We start from the raw sequence: 17,713 nt of genomic DNA, 5'->3' as shown, positions 1-17,713 counted from the left end.
TGCCCGATTATACATCAAAACATCATGGACTTTATCAATATATTTTTTAAGCTCGCTATTTGTAGAGCTGTTAGCTCTCAAAGGCAACAATAAAATAAAAAGTTTCAGCCCGATTTGACAACGTTTAGAGGTACCGACTTGAGGTCAAAGTTAAAAAATACGGCCCCAAATTTAAGCTCGAATTGTTAATATTTAAGCCAACAATAAATAGTTAACATTCAATTTTCAGACTAATGTGCAATTAAAAGTGCAGAGTATTAAAATATCGAATTGCCACCCTCGTCTACCCAAAATGCATTCTGGACTTTATTCTGAAGCTTTATATTTTATTGTCTTATAACGCTTTTACACCCTGAGGCCTTTGAAAATTAAACATTTATAAACAAACGCAACCTTAAAGTACACATTTTAGGCGCCAATTTATACAAAGTGCATATTTTTACCACTGGGCAACAAAATAGCACAAATTTCTTGTAGATTGTGTATCACATGGGTCTGTATCCCAAATTTGGTTTGCTCTAGCTCTTGTAGACTCTGAGATCTAGGCACTAATCGAGACAGACGGAAAAACAGACATGACTATATCGACTCGGCCATTGATGCTGATCAAGAATATATATACTTTGGGGTCGAAAACTCTTCCTACTACGTGTAACACACTTCTACTTTCACCAAAAATCTAATATATCCCTATACTTCTTGAGCACCGGGCATAATATAAATAATAAATAACAGCCCAAAATCTGTTGCATAGTATAATTAAACCGATATGGTGATGAGTTGAGTCGTAAATGCGAACCGTTTTATTTTAAAAAATTTCAGTGAACACACTGTATAAATTAACTTAGTTATGTTGATATTTAATTTTATTCGCCTTAATAAAAGTGTGTTTTGTTGTAATGTTGGTTAGATAATGACGTTGGGCCGATGGACCTCATCCTATGATCGGAGCTTGAACCAGACTGAATGTAAGAATGAAATAGCTAAGAACCTATTTTCGAACTCGTCTAACCCCAAACTTTGCAGTGTTCCCTGTGGTTTTGCTGGTGTTAATTACTTCTGCTCCTTGCTACGAAGCGATTCTATTTTATACGCGATACTCAAAAAAAGTATAGTTGTATATTATATTTGTATTGAAAGCGGATGTGTGTAACACTCAGAAGGAAGCGTTTCCGACCCTATAAAGTATATATATTCTTGATCAGCATCAATAGCCGAGTCGGTATAGCCTGTCTGTTAGCCGTCCGTCCCGATGAGCACCTAGATTTCAGATAGTATAAGATCTAGAGTAACCAAACTGCATATACAGATCCTTGTGATATCACACTGTATCACAAGAATTTTTCGAAATTTTGCCCCGGCACCACTTTGTCTCCACAATGGAAGAGAATCTGTGGCATCCACAATTTTGAAAATATGAGAAAATAATTCCTTCTTTCTCACACACTGTGCATTAATTAATTTAATGAAATATACATTTTTAATTAATTAACTTTGGTTGGTTAACGCTTGTTTTGAATTCCCTGACTCTGACTTATCGTTCTTAGGTCGCAAACGGAACTGAATTCTGTTCTCCAGGCTAACTTCCAACATTACTTAATTGGAGTATGGGAAACGACTCATTTGTTCATAAGTGTATAAGGTATAAGGGTATTTGTTAGGTGTATAAAATGTGTACATAGTGTGTGTGGGTAAGTCGGCAATTATGGGTAAGTCACTCACCTCTGTTTTTAGCCTATCCTCAGGCGTTTACCCTGGGGTATAGTGACGGATTTTCATGTATAATAACTGCGGTGACTGATATTTCTTTTTCTTCTGTTGGTTTTATTCATACTTTTTTTGTTTTTTTTGTTTATTATGAGAAATCAGCTATACTTAAAATATTTAATAGTTTAATAGTTTGGTTTATATATACATTTTAATGATGTGTTATTTAGAAAATTTTTCTAATGGGTTTGTGACGTTTGAGTCTACGTGGGATTTGAGGGTGCAGTTATCCTCTAGCTGCTTCATTTGAGTGGTTAATGAGCCTATCGTTGTTTCGACTGCTGTGATGGTTAATTTGATCTCCAACTTTTGGGATGAGGAGATCTCTTTCCAGCATTGTGGTCCGAACAAACCACGGGGCACCTGTCATCGCCCTTAGAGCCTTCGCTTGCATGACTCTGATTTTATTCAGATGCGTCTTCGCTGCACAACCCCAGACTTGAATGGCATATTTCCATAAAGGGATTATCATGTGGACAGTCGACAGTGGACATCGAGGTAGCAGTGACTGTTCTTGCGCGGAATAATATTTCCGTGGAAGGTTAGGTCTGGGAAATGCTTGCTTCTTAAAGTAAAATTTACGTTAACTGACTTTGTTTCGTTTATTGTGATGTTCCATTTTTCGGCCTATTTTTCCACAGATTCGAGGTAAATTTGGAGTTGTCCAGCAACGGCTGGTGCAGGTGGATGATGAGAGAATAGCGGTACAGGATCATCAGGAAGTTGCTTGGGTTGACGTGTGGTAACGGCATGTCGCATGCAAATAATGTGCACAGGATTGGCCCAAAAACGCTGCCTTGTGGAACTCCAGCTCTGATAATTTTTATACCCGATACTCAAAATGAGTATTGGGGTATATTAGATTTGTGGTAAAAGTGGATGTGTGTAACGTCCAGAAGGAATCGTTTCCGACCCCATAAAGTATACATATTCTTGATCAGCATCAATAGCCGAGTCGATTGAGCCCTGTCTGTCTGTCCGTCCGTCCGTCTGTCCGTCTGTCCGTCCCCTTCAGCGCCTAGTGCTCAAAGACTATAAGAGCGAGAGCAACGATGTTTTGGATCCAGACTTCTGTGATATGTCACTGCTACAAGAATATTTCAAAACATTGCCCCGCCCACTTCCGCCCCCACAAAGGGCGAAAATCTGTGGCATCCACAATTTCGACGATACGAGAAAACTAAAGACGCAGAATCGTAGAAGATGACTATATCTTCTAGAGTGCAAAATCTGAACCAGATCGTATAATTATTATAGCCAAAATCAAGAAAACAATTTCATTCTTTCTCGCTCTGTCTCTCTCTAACACACAGGTTTTGCCAATTGCAAAATGTGAGTTCAAGGATATCAGAGACTATAAGAGCTAGAGCAACCAAATTTGGTATCCACACTCCTGTGATATCGGACCTTGACTTTTTCGTGTCAAAATTTCGCCACACCCCCTTCCGCCCCCGCAAAGGACGAAAATCTGGGGCATCCACAAATCTCAGAAACTATTAAGGCTAGAGCAACCAAATTTGGTATCCGCACTCCTGTTAGATCTTACTATAAAACGTATATTTCAGAATTTCGCCTTACCCCCTTCCGCCTCCACAAAGGGCGAAAATCTGTTGCATCCACAATATTGCACAACGTTCCCCCTCGTTTAATATCACTTTGCTTTTTTTTGGCCTTTTCATATCCTACATATATTTTAGGTATTTTTTAAGACAAATCGAACATTGTGGTGCATATTTTGGTGTATCGTGGTACTTTAGAATGTGTGCAATGTGTAAATTATGTAAAACGTGCCAAAAACAGTTTACAAATAAAACTTTCGAGACTCGTGGACCAACTTGGACGAATTTAAGGAGTGGCTGCGCAAGGTACCTGCGGATCAGTCAAAAGCTTACTGCTGCTATACAAATGCACATTTACCTTAGTAAAATGGCTATTTTCAATTTTTCTTAAAAAGTAATAGCTGCTTGTTTTATTTGACTATGCAGTTATTTTCTCTTATTGTTGTGCTCAGTTACGACAAATTTTCGTCTTCTTTGAACTCCATTTGTGGTACCGTTCGCTTAGATAGGAGATCAAGCTCGCGCTCTACGGAGCAAAAAGATATTTGTGCAATCATGTTTATTCATGTTTTGAGAGTCGCAGTGCTAGCATCTTTTCAGTAAATGTGATAAGCTGATTGATTTTGTACGTAAGAACTCATTATTGCATCAAACCAATAAGAATATTAAAGAAAATAGAATTTTTAGTTAAAAATGCCTCGTGGTTCAGAATTGTCTGAGGAAGAACAGGGAAGGATCAGGGGAATGAAGTTAGCCGGCATGAAAACTGGTCGAATCGCTTCGCTAATGAATCGATATCGTAATACAATTACGATCTTTTTGAAAGATCCAGACGGTAACCGCATAAATCCCCAATTTGTTTTGTATTTCCATGGGGATCAATGGACTTTTCAACAGCATAATGCGCCAATTCAAGTTGCCCGTGCTACAATAGGCTGTTTATGCCTTTTTGTTTTGTACTTATTAAAAGCTAACAAAATAAAAATATAAAATAAATCAAAAAAATACATGCTGACAAAAAACGTCATTCAAAGCAGTGCACATATGTACATATAGCCATTTTAGTAACTTTTCGACATACGCCCAAAAGAATAAAATAAGCTTCATAAAAAAAGCTTTGCAACAGAGGAGCATGAGGCGGCATTATGCCTTTATGTTGCCGAGCACTCGGCCATCGCTCCAATAGACCACCTTTCGCTTATGTGTATGCAACAGTTCAGCGACTGCAAAGCCGCCGTCGACATAAAATTCAAAAGGACTAAATGCACACGAATTATAAACAACGTTTTGGCTCTGCACTTCAATGAAGATCTGCGCACGGACATTGAATCGTCCAAATTTAGCCTTATGCTGGATGTGTTGGATGTGACAATACATCTGACAACTAAATAAAGAGTACCCCTGATATAAATGTACCACACATCTACTTGCAATGAACACCCTGTGTCATGAAGACCTTTTTCCATCCCAACAGGATGAGTCCACTGACATAAGCGTGACAAAATTACTTGGTAAATATAAAATAAGTTATATACATTGGTGTGGGCAGTATTTAGTAGTATAAATCTTTAGGTGCCGCAATAAATTATTACAGCATAAAAATTGAATTTAATTCCAACTATCTCCGGAGACGCAATTACTATCGCAGAAGCTGTTAAACTGGAGCTGCATAACTTACATCTAAGTATATCAAATATGATTGGGATTGGCACCGACAATAGAAGCGTCATGACATGGCCAAAAAGAGCGTGTACATAAAATTAAAAAAGAGTGTACCCTCTCTAATATTGTTGTGTTTGTTCGAGGCAATAAAAATTGTTAAATCTATTCGCGGGAAATATATGATATGTTCAGACTCTCTATCCTCTATTCAAGCCATATCAATCCCCGATATTTTCAACTATTATGAATCCAAAATTAGATCCCTTCTAATGTAACTATAAACAAAAATAAAACTACTCTGGATCCCAGGTCATAAAAACATAAAAAGAAATGAACTAGTAGACCAAAAAGCGAAATCAGCTTCAATAATGCCCCTTACATACACATGCAATAACAATATATCAGACATTAATAAACACCTCAAGACAAACATGCTTAAAGAAAAACTTATAAAACTTGAACTAACATCGAACTGGTATCAATTTATCAATCTCAACAAAATAACAGCCGACCAATTCACCAAAGATTGGACCAAAACACCACATCAAGAATAAATCAAACAATAATAATTAGACTAAGACTAGGGCATACAAGAATAACTCACCAACATTACCTAGATAGTATTAAAATAAATACTTGTACGAATTGCCAGAACAACGTCCCAATAACTATATAACTCACAACTCACAGACATACATTCGTTTCAAAATCTTCTCTAACAATAATCCGCTCACATTTCTTTCTAACCCAACTAAAACTGAAATCGACCGAATCATAGACTATTTAAAAGAAACAAATTTATACCAATTAATCTATTCCTATTTTAAAACCCATTTGATATATCTCATGTATAATAAGTACAACCTCGCTGTAAATAAATAAAAAAATATATATTTAAAATGAATACAGTGAAATTCATTGATACTACTTTCAAAAATTTAAGACGAACATTGCATTTAACAGTTTATACATTTAAATTGATTTGACGAACACGATTGGCAATGAAACTACACACAAACATATATGTATATTTCAGGCGGAAATTTTCGCCATCCGGAAAGCAGCAGAGGTCGCTCAGCTTATAGAGCGAGCACACGACGCGGTCAATCTTTTTTTATTTTTATACCCGATACTCAAAATGAGTATTGGGGTATATTAGATTTGTGGTAAAAGTGGATGTGCGTAACGTCCAGAAGGAATCGTTTCCGACCCCATACAGTATATATATTCCTGATCAGCATCAATAGCCGAGTCGATTGAGCCCTGTCTGTCTGTCCGTCTGTCCGTCCGTCCGTCCGTCCGTCCGTCCGTCCGTCCGTCCGTCCGTCCGTCCGTCCGTCCGTCTGTCCGTCCCCTTCAGCGCCTAGTGCTCAAAGACTATAAGAGCTAGAGCAACGATGTTTTGGATCCAGACTTCTGTGATATGTCACTGCTACAAGAATATTTCAAAACTTTGCCCCGCCCACTTCCGCCCCCACAAAGGACGAAAATCTGTGGCATCCAGATTTTTAAAGATACGATAAAACCAAAAACGCAGAATCGTAGAGGATGACTATATCTTCTGCAGTGCAACATCTGAACCAGATCGTATAATTATTAAAGCCAGAATCAAGAAAACAATTTCATTCTTTCTCGCTCTGTCTCTCTCTAACACACAGGTTTCATGGTCGGTTTTGCCAATTGCAAAATATGAGTTCAAGGATCTCAGAACCCATAAAAGCTAGAGCAAGCAAATTTGGTATCCACACTCCTGTGATATCGGACCTTGACCGTTTTGTGTCCAAATATCGCCACACTCCCTTCCGCCCACACAAAGGACGAAAATCTGTTGCATCCACAATATTGCAGATTCGAGAAAACTGAAAACGTAGAATCATAGATAACGACCATATCTATCAGATTGCTGAATCTGGATCAGATCAGATAATTTTTATAGCCAAAAGGAACAAATCAAATTGCACTGGCCACGCAGCGCCCGACGTCACGCTCAGACTGATTTCTGTCTCTCTCGCACGTACTCTTTGTCGTGTCGTTTAATATTAGCGGCGTCTGCCGGAGGAGAGCCATACTGACTTAATATCGGGTATAACTGTAGAGTTGCGGTGTCCGCAGCAACTCACAACGTTCCCCCTCGTTTATGTTCGATGGGTGGAAACGTTTGAGTCTGCGTGGGATTTGGGGGTGCAGTAATCCTCTAGCTGTTTCATTTGGATGGTTAATGGCCTATCGTTGTTTCGACTGCTGTGATGGTTAATTTGATCTCCAACTTTTGGGATGAGAAGATCTCTTTCCAGCATTGTGGTCCGAACAAACCACGGGGCACCTGTCATCGCTCTTAGAGCCTTCGCTTGCATGACTCTGATTTTATTCAGATGCGTCTTCGCTGCACATCCCCAGACTTGAATGGCGTATGTCCATATAGGGATTATCGTTGCCTTTTACAATAAGACTTTATTGCGTAGGGGAAGCTTACTTTTTGAGTTCATGAGCCAGTGCAACTTTTTGAGTTTGTTTTGACATTTGATGACTGTAGCTCTGATATGTGGTCCCCAAGTCAGGCTTTTATCGAAGTGGACACCGAGGTAGCAGTGATTGCTCTTGCGCGGAATTATATTTCCGTTGAAGATAAGGTCTGGTGGGTGCTTGCTTCTTAAAGTAAAATTTACGTTAACTGACTTTGTTTCGTTAATTGTGATGTTCCATTTTTTGACCATTTTTCCACGGATTCGAGGTAGACTTTAAGTTGTTCAGCAACGGCTCTGTAGCAGGTGGATGATGAAAGAATAGCAGTATCGTCAGCGTAAGTGGCGACCAGGAAGTTGCTTGGGTTGACGTGTGGTAACGGCATGTCGCATGTAAACAATGTGTACAGGATTGGCCCAAGAACGCTGCCTTGTGGAACTCCAGCTCTGATAATTTTTATGTCTGAAATAGCGTCCTTGATTGTGACAATAAACGTTCTTTCTCTCAAAAATTACTTTATGACTGAATACTGGGGGGCGGGTAGTAGAATCTTTAGTTTATATAAAAGTCCCTTGTGCCAGACTTTGTCGAAAGGTTGTTTCACGTCGAGAAACACCCCTGAACAGTATTGCTTAGTTTCATAAGCGTTGAGGATGTGTTGAGCCACTCTGTGTACTTGTTCCGGGGTCCCGTGCTGTCTTCTGAAACCGAATTGGTGCTGTGGAATAGCTTCCTTGACGCAGTTTTCTGCCACCATTCTGCTCAAGAATATTCTTTCGAATATCTTTGAGAAAACTGGCAGTAGGCTTATTGGTCTGTATGACTATAGGGCTGACGTTGGTTTACCTGGCTTTAGTATTATCACAATCAGTGCACACTTCCATTGGGTGGGGAAGTGGCCGATGCGAAGGATGGCGTTGTAAAGTGCAACAAGATACATAATTCCCTTGCGTGGAAGCAGTTTTGCGATGCGGGTATCTATTAAGTCGTGCCCAGTAGCTTTAGGGCTCGCGCACACCGTAGCTGAAATCGGAGCTGAAAGATAGCTTATTTATAAGGGCTCGCGCATACTGTAGCTGAAATCGGAGCTGAAAGCTGAGCTGATAGCTGATTTATAAGCTCTGAAAAAACAAACACACTGCAACGGTGCAAGTGCGCACATTGCAGACTGAGCTGAGCTGAAAGCTGAAAAAGCTTGCTGAAATCAGCTCAGCTTAGTTTGATCTATCAAGCATGTTTGTTTTTTTCAAGTTTTTTGTCAAGTGTATTCCTTCATAAGTGAACGAAAATGGGCTGCGAAACATTGTTAAGCGAAATTACGGTTAACCCAGCGCTGGGGAATAAGCGAGATTATTACAAATATTTGAATAATAGTGTTATTTCTATAATTTCTGGAAGGCGATAAATTGGGCAAAAAAGTTGTATGACTTACCATTTTTATACCCGATACTCAAAATGAGTATTGGGGTATATTAGATTTGTGGTAAAAGTGGATGTGTGTAACGTCCAGAAGGAATCGTTTCCTACCCCATAAAGTATATATATTCTTGATCAGCATCAATAGCCGAGTCGATTGAGCCATGTCTGTCTGTCCGTCCCTATTAGCGCCTAGTGCTCAAAGACTATAAGAGTTAGAGCAACGACATTTTACATCCGGACTTCTGTGATATGTCACTGCTACAAAAATATTTCAAAACTTCGCCCCGCCTACTTCCGCCCCCACAAAGGGCGAAAATCTGTGGCATCCACAATTTCGACGATACGAGAAAACTAAAAACGCAGAATCGTAGAGGATGACTATATCTTCTGCAGTGCAACAGCTGAACCAGATCGTATAATTATTATAGCCAGAATCAAGAAAACAATTTCATTCTTTCTCGCTCTGTCTCTCTCTAACACACAGGTTTCATGGTCGGTTTTGCCAATTGCAAAATATGAGTTCAAGGATCTCAGAACTTATAAGAGCCAGAGCAATCAAATTTGGTATCCACACTCCTGTGATATCGGACCTTGACCGTTTTGTGTCAAAATTTCGCCACACCCCTTTCCGCCCCCGCAATGGACGATAATCTGGGGCATCCACAAATCTCAGAGACTATTAAAGCTAGAGTAACCAAATTTGGTATCCGCACTCCTGTTAGATCTCACTATAAAACGTATATCTCAGAATCTCGCCCCACCCCCTTCCGCCCCCACAAAGGACGAAAATCTGTTGCATCCACAATATTGCTGATTCGAGAAAACTAAAAACGCACAATCATAGAGAATGACCATATATATCCGGTTGCGGAATCTGGATCAGATCGGATAATTTTTATAGCCAAAAGCAACAAATCAATTTGCAGTGGCTACGCAGCGTCCGACGTCACGCTCAGACTGATTTTCTGTCTCTCTCGCACGCAGTCTTTGTCGTGTCGTTCAATATTAGCGTCTGTCCGTCCCTATCAGCGCCTAGTGCTCAAAGACTATAAGAGCTAGAGCAACGACGTTTTATATCCGGACTTCTGTGATATGTCACTGCTACAAATATATTTCAAAACTTTGCCCCGCCCCCACAAAGGGCGAAAATCTGTGGCATCCACAATTTCAAAGATACAAGAAAACTGAAACAGCAGAATCGTAGATGATGACTATTTGTTCTAGAGTGCCAAATCTGAACCAGATCGTATAATTATTATAGCCAGAATCAAGAAAACAATTTCATTCTTTCTCGCTCTGTCTCTCTCTAACACACAGGTTTTATGGTCGGTTTTTCCAATTGCAAAATATGAGTTCAAGGATCTCAGAACGTATAAGAGCCAGAGCAATCAAATTTGGTATCCACACTCCTGTGATATCGGACTTTGACCGTTTTGTGTCAAAATTTCGCCAGACCCACTTCCGCCCCCGTAAAGGACGAAAATCTGGGGCATCCACAAATCTCAGAGACTATTAAGGCTAGAGTAACCAAATTTGTTATCCGCACTTCTGTTAGATCTCACTATAAAAAGTATATCTCAGAATTTCGCCCCACCCCCTTCCGCTCCCACAAAGGACGAAAATCTGTTGCATCCACAATATTGCAGATTCGAGAAAACTAAAAACGCAGAATCATAGATAACGACCATATCTATCTGATTGCTGAATCTGGATCAGATCAGATCATTTTTATAGCCAAAGGAAACAAATCAATTTGCAGTGGCTACGCAGCGCGTGACGTCACGCTCAGACTGATTTTCTGTCTCTCTCGCACGCAGTCTTTGTCGTGTCGTTTAATATTAGCGGCGTCTGCCGGAGGAGAGCCATACTGACTTAGTATCGGGTATAACTGTAGAGTTGCGGTGTCCGTAGCAACTCACAACGTTCCCCCTCGTTGTTGTTAGGGTTGGAGATGTATTGCATGGGGTCGGTGTTATGGAATATTGAGGATCTTTGAAGAGAGAGGGCGGGGCATGTGTATAGTATGTGTGTTATGTCTATGGTTGGGTTGTGGCACAGTGGGCATGCGTTGGAGGATGTTTTATCCATGTAGTGGGCATTGGTGAATCTTGTGTGCCCTAGTCTCAATCTATTTAGGATGACTTGGTGTCTTCTGTTAAGGTTGTTTAGGTTTTTGGGGGGAGGATGAGTGAAAGATAGGTTGATAACTTGTTGGTACCAGGGGGAAGTCTTAGTGAGGAGGTCTGTTTGTTTAGATATGAGGATTTTCTTAAGGAATAGTGAGATGTCGTTAGAATTATGATTGGGGGTATATATGAGGGGTAGTTTGGAGGTAGTTTTGGCTGCGGTGTCAGCAATTTCGTTCCCTTTTATGCCAATGTGGCTAGGTATCCATATAATTGTTATTTTTGGGAAAAGTTTGGTGACGAGGCTACGGATTGTGGTGGGGTAGAACGAGGAATTGTTGGGATTGGTAATTGCGGATATAGAGGAGAGTGAATCAGTGCAGATAGCGTATCTTCCGCGTTTGTTGCGGCTTAGTAAAATGGCTTCGTGGATTGCTATGATTTCGCTGGAAAGGACTGAGGAGTACTGTGGAAGTAGTCCGGATTTTATGGTTGATGTCTCATTGCAGATGCTATAGCTGGTAATGCCTGCTGCTTTGGACCCGTCTGTGTATAGGAAGGTGTGTTGGTGGAGGTTGGATTTAATGGAGTGGAAGAGTTGGTGGAAGACTATTGGGGGGGTGGTGTTTTTATCGTGTTTGGATAGGGTGATGTTGGTTGCTTTAAGGATGGTTGTCATGTTGAATTTATTGGTGTTGGAGGTTTTAATCGGGGAGAACGGTATGAGGTTATTCTGGGATATTTGTTTGGCTCTGTCAATCGTGCTAAGCAGTCTGTGTTTTTTTTTTTGGTTTTTTGGGAGTGAGTTTAGGGGGGTGTCTTTAGCGTGGATGAGGTTTTTAAATATTTTGCCAGTTAGAAAATCTCGCTTGTTTTCCAAGGTGTGTAGGTTGGCTTCGGATAGAAGGTTGTTAGTGGGTGTGGTGCGGAATGCACCCAGGGCGGCTCTTGTTGCTGCGTTAATCGTAGATTTCAGGCGGTTAAGCTGGCTTTTTGGTGCGTAACCGTATATGGGGAGGCAGAAGTCGACTTTGGATATGATTAGAGATTTGATAATTTGTACAAGTGATGAGGTGTGGCAGTTGTATTTTAAGGACGAGAGGTGTTTGATAATGCCCAGTGGCTTGGCAAGGTCTATTTTGAGTTTATTGATATGTGATTTCCAGTTGTATCTAGAGTTAAGTGTGAGGCCTAGTAGTCTGAGTAAGTTGTTTTGGTTGATGGATGTGTTGCCAGTAATGAATTTAGGTTTGCAGTTATGTTTGCGACATATGTGTAGAAGTTGGCTTTTGTCTTTGGATAGGTCTGCACCTGACTGAGTGCACCAGCTGTTTATTTGGTTGAGGATTGTTTGGATGTCGGTTGTGGGGCTTTTCCTTTTGCTGTGTTGGATGATAAGGAGGAAGTCGTCGGCGTATGCACTGAATTTGATCTGCTTGTGAGAGGATAAGATTTCGGAGAGGGGGTTGTACGCTAAAAGAAAAAGGATAACTGAGATGGGGGAGCCTTGGGGTATGCCGTTGGGGAGTGGGACGGTGTTCGAGAGGTTCGAGCCACTTTTCACCAGGATTTTCCTTTTTGACATGAAGTTTATGACGTATTGTAATATTCGTGGACCTACTTTCCATTTTTATACCCGATACTCAAAATGAGTATTGGGGTATATTAGATTTGTGGTAAAAGTGGATGTGTGTAACGTCCAGAAGGAATCGTTTCCGACCCCATAAAGTATATATATTCTTGATCAGCATCAATAGCCGAGTCGATTGAGCCCTGTCCGTCTGTCCGTCCCCTTCAGCGCCTAGTGCTCAAAGACTATAAGAGCTACAGCAACGATTTTTTGGATCCAGACTTCTGTGATATGTCACTGCTACAAAAATATTTCAAAGCTTCGCCCCGCCCACTTCCGCCCCCACAAAGGACGAAAATCTGTGGCATCCACAATTTTAAAGATATGAGAAAACCAAAAACGTAGGATTGTAGAGAATGACCATATCTTTAAGACTGCGGAATCTGAATTGGATCGGATTATTATTATAGCCAGCATCAAGAAAACAATTTCATTTTTTTCTCGCCCTGTCTCTCTCTAACACACACGTAGCATAGGCGGCTTTGCTTAGAGTAAAACATTAGCGCCTAGATCTCAGAGACTACAAAAGCTAGAGCAACCAAATTTGGTATCCACACTCCTAATATATCGGACCGAGACGAGTTTGTTTAAAAATTTCGCCACACCCCCTTCCGCCCCCGCAAAGGACGAAAATCTGGGGATATTCAAAAATCTCAGAGACTATTAAGGCTAGAGTAACCAAATTTGGTATCCGCACTCCTGTTAGATCTTACTATAAAACGTGTATCTCAAAATTTCGCCCCACCCCTTTCCGCCCACACAAAGAACGAAAATCTGTTGCATCCACAATATTGCACATTCGAGAAAACTAAAAACGCAGAATCATATATAATGACCATATCTATCAGATTGCTGAATCTGGATCAGATCAGATCATTTTTATAGCCAATAGGAACAAATCAATTTGCAGTGGCTACGCAGCGCCCGACGTCACGCTCAGACTGATTTTCTGTCTCTCTCGCACGCACTCTTTGTCGTGTCGTTTAATATTAGCGGCGTCTGCCGGAGGAGAGCCATACTGACTTAATATCGGGTATAACTGTAGAGTTGCGGTGTCCGCAGCAACTCACAACGTTCCCCCTCGTTTTAGTTGTTGGATGATGGAGTGGATTCCTATTTTGTCGAAAGCTTTGGTGAAGTCAAGGGATATTAAGGTGAGATGTTTTTTTAGGGCGATGGCTCTGGTAGCTAGGTGGTCTACGTAGAGTAGACTATATATTACCGATTTGCCTCTTTTAAAACCTAGTTGGCTGTTGTGAATTAATTTGTTGTTCAAAACAAACCACCACAACCTTTTTGCCACTATCTTATCGAGCGTTTTGGCTAGGCATGAATTAAGTGATATGGGTCTGTAGGATTTTATGTCTGTTAGCGGTTTTTGTGGTTTTAGGATCGGGAGGACTAGGCTGAGTTTGAGCGATGGGGTATCATGGGGTATGAGATTCGGTCGAGGCCGGGGGTGTGGCCTTTCAGGGAGTACAGAGCTGATGAGAATTCTATGAATGTAATGTCCTTTTCGATTTCTAGTGCTGATGGAGTTGGGGTATAGTTAATAAGAGAGTCTGTTTGGTATTTGTTCGAACGGAATGTTGGGGAGAAATTACGATCATGAGCTTCTTCTGACCACGTGTGGGCGAAGGAGTTGGCTATTTCGGTTTGGTTGGTTGTGTCTGTTTGGGTGTGGGGGTTAAAGATATTGTGAATGTTTTTGACAGGGTAAAGTCCGCATAGTCGTCTGATGTTAGACCATGTTGAGGATGTGTCTGAGGTAGGGTGTATTTTGGCTGTGAAATCAAGAATCGATTTCTGTTTAGCTTCCCTGATTGCTCTTTTGAATTTGGCATTTGCTTTTTATACCCGATACTCAAAATGAGTATTGGGGTATATTAGATTTGTGGTAAAAGTGGATGTGTGTAACGTCCAGAAGGAATCGTTTCCGACCCCATAAAGTATATATATTCTTGATCAGCATCAATAGCCGAGTCGATTGAGCCTTGTCTGTCTGTCCGTCTGTCCGTCTGTCCGTCCGTCCGTCCGTCCGTCCGTCCGTCCGTCCGTCCGTCCGTCCCCTTCAGCGCCTAGTGCTCAAAGACTATAAGAGCTAGAGCAACGATGTTTTGTATCCAGACTTCTGTGATATGTCACTGCTACAAAAATATTTCAAAACTTCGCCCCGCCCACTTCCGCCCCCACAAAGGACGAAAATCTGTGGCATCCACATTTTCAAAGATACGATAAAGCCAAAAACGCAGAATCGTAGAGGATGACTATATGTTCTAGAGTGTAAAATCTCAACCAGATCGTATAATTATTATAGCCAGAATCAAGAAAACAATTTCATTCTTTCTCGCTCTGTCTCTCTCTAACACACAGGTTTCATGGTCGGTTTTGCCAATTGCAAAATATGAGTTCAAGGATCTCAGAACGTATAAGAGCCAGAGCAATCAAATTTGGTATCCACACTCCTGTGATATCGGACCTTGACCGTTTCGTGTCCAAATTTCGCCACACCCCCTTCCGCCCCCGCAAAGGACGAAAATCTGGGGCATCCACAAATCTCAGAGACTATTAAGGCTAGAGTAACCAAATTTGGTATCCGCACTTCTGTTAGATCTCACTATAAAACGTATATCTCAGAATTTCGCCCCACCCCCTTCCGCCCACACAAAGGACGAAAATCTGTTGCATCCACAATATTGCACATTCGAGAAAACTAAAAACGCAGAATCATAGATAATGACTATATCTATCAGACTGCTGAATCTGGATCAGATCGGATCATTTTTTTAGCCAAAAGCAAGAAAGCAATTTGCAGTGGCCACGCAGCGCCCGACGTCACGCTCAGACTGATTTTCTGTCTCTCTCGCACGCACTCTTTGTCGTGTGGTTCAATATTAGCGGCGTCTGCCGCAGGAGAGCCATACTGACTTAGTATCGGGTATAACTGTAGAGTTGCGGTGTACGCAGCAACTCACAACGTTCCCCCTCGTTTATATTCTATGTAGGTGGTGTTTTTTATGTCTCGTTTGAGCTTTTTCCATTTAGTGATTTTTATACTTTTAAGGATTGCTAGTTCTTTGTTCCACCAGGGAACGGTACGGGGGAGGGAGGAAGTGGTGTTTTGGGGGATGGAAAGGTGGGCGCTTTTTATTTATTTATTTATTTATTAAATTAACAAATTATCTGGTAATAATGGTACTTCGTTACTAAAGGCGGAAAAGGATAAGTTAAAAGTTAGCTAAATTTAAATGATTATAAATATTGCATGCAATTAGTTTAAGAGACAGTTCAGGGGATAGGGTTTGACAGAGGGAGTTATAATTATGGCATAAAACCCTAAAAGGTTCATGATCAGCATAATTAGACCTACATATGGGTAGACGGATAGGCCTAAAAGTACGGGTAGGTCTGGATGGAACGGCCAAGTCAATCTGACCCAAGAGAGTTTGGGAGTCAACAGTCCCAAGAAGGAGCTTGTGCACGAACATTACGCCATTGCATATTCTGCGATGGTGCAACGACGGCAGGTCAATAAGATTTAGCCTAGACCGGTAGGGTGGCAAGATTCTACCCGAGTCCCAGTTAAAGTTCCGAAGGGCAAAAATTAAAAATTGCTTTTGCACGGATTCAATAACAGCCTGCTGCTCTTTATACTGCGGGCTCCACACACAAGAACAATACTCCAATATAGGACGTACTAACGAGATGTACAGTTGTTTCGTAACGTACGGGTCGTCAAACTCCTTGGACCAACGCTTGATGAACGCTAAAACACCCTTAGCTTTATTTACAGTTGCAGCTATATGGGTGTTGAAACACATCTTATGATCAAAAAGGACTCCGAGGTCATTTGAACTCGAAATTCGCTCAAGGACATGATTTCCTAGAACATATGAGACAAAATGAGGAGCGCGACGGTAAAATGTCATAAGTTTGCATTTGGAAAGGTTCAGAAAAAGAAGATTAGTTGAACACCACAATAGTAGTTCACTTAGATCAAGTTGAAGGCGTGTGTGCAAATACCAATCAGAGTAAGAAAGACAGATTTTGACATCATCAGCATACATTAGTGTAGTAGAGTATGTTATAACTTGAGGAAGGTCGTTCACAAATAAAATAAACAGAAGCGGGCCCAGATGACTTCCCTGTGGCACACCTGAAGTAACATTAACAGTATTTGACAACACGTTAGAAAACAAAACACGTTGAGTACGGTTAGAGAGATAGGACAAAATCCAATCTAGAAGATTCGTTGGGAACCCTAATAAAGAGAGCTTTTGAATAAGCAGAGCATGGTTCACAGAATCGAATGCCTTGCTGAAGTCCGTAAAAACTACATCCGTCTGCAAACCAATTTGAAAACCACGGTGGATTAGGTTAGAAAACTCAAGAAGGTTAGTCGATGTTGATGGATGGATGTTTGGATTATTATTTTTTTAATTAGAGCGTTTTCCCTGTTGACGTTGTCGCTTGTTTGGGTAGTGAAGTTGAGTTTATGGATGTGTTTTTGGTAGAGGTCCCAGTCGGCTCTTTTCAGTTTGAAGGACGGCTTAGAGGTAAAGTTTGGGAGGGATGGGTTGTTGAAGAGAGAGATTAGTATGGGGAAGTGGTCGCTACCGTGGAGGTCGTCTATTACTTCCCAGAGGAGTTCTGGAGCAATAGTTGCTGATGCTAGGGAGAGGTCAATGTGGGTGAATGTCTTGTGTGTTGATAAGTGGGTGGGGGATTTCTCGTTTAGGAGGATGTAGTTGGAATGGTCTAGGAAGGAGGCTAGAGTTTTCCCTCTTGGGTTGGCCTTAGGTGAGCCCCAGTAGGGGTGCCAGCTGTTAAAGTCTCCTAGGACTAGGGTGGGGTCGTTTGTGGTTAGGGTCAGGACGTTATGTAGATTGCGGGCGTTGAAGGGTTTGTTTGGGGAGATGTATGAGGATATGATGTTGAGTTTGGATTTGGATTTGATGTTGACACCTACTGCGTCAAAGTCGGAGTTGAGAGGGATTTGGGTGTGGGGTATGGAGTTGTGTATGAGGATGGCTGTGCCTCCAAAAGCACTAAGCTGGTTATAGCTGCAGTATATTGAATAGTTGGTT

At 41.1% G+C, this 17,713-nt stretch overlaps 1 protein-coding gene across 4 annotated transcripts in view; it reads left to right on the top strand.

Moving 5' to 3' along the window:
* The first annotated feature begins 4,303 nt into the window (after positions 1-4,303).
* LOC117186227 overlaps positions 4,304-17,713 on the top strand; it is a 69,407-nt gene continuing 55,997 nt past the window's right edge. For 2 of the 4 annotated variants that reach the window (XM_033386656.1, XM_033386657.1), the window contains exon 1: positions 4,304-4,837. The gene's annotated coding sequence lies outside the window, so the exon portion shown is untranslated. Of the gene's footprint in view, positions 4,838-4,898; positions 5,383-17,713 lie in introns of those variants that run through there. The other 2 variants (XR_004471357.1, XR_004471356.1) reach the window with 2 other exon arrangements.

Source organism: Drosophila miranda, chromosome XR, assembly GCF_003369915.1.
Source record: "Drosophila miranda strain MSH22 chromosome XR, D.miranda_PacBio2.1, whole genome shotgun sequence".
Taxonomy (NCBI): Eukaryota; Metazoa; Arthropoda; class Insecta; order Diptera; family Drosophilidae; genus Drosophila; species Drosophila miranda.
Note: the sequence above shows the minus strand (reverse complement) of the source record. Positions and strands in the feature narration are given on the sequence as shown.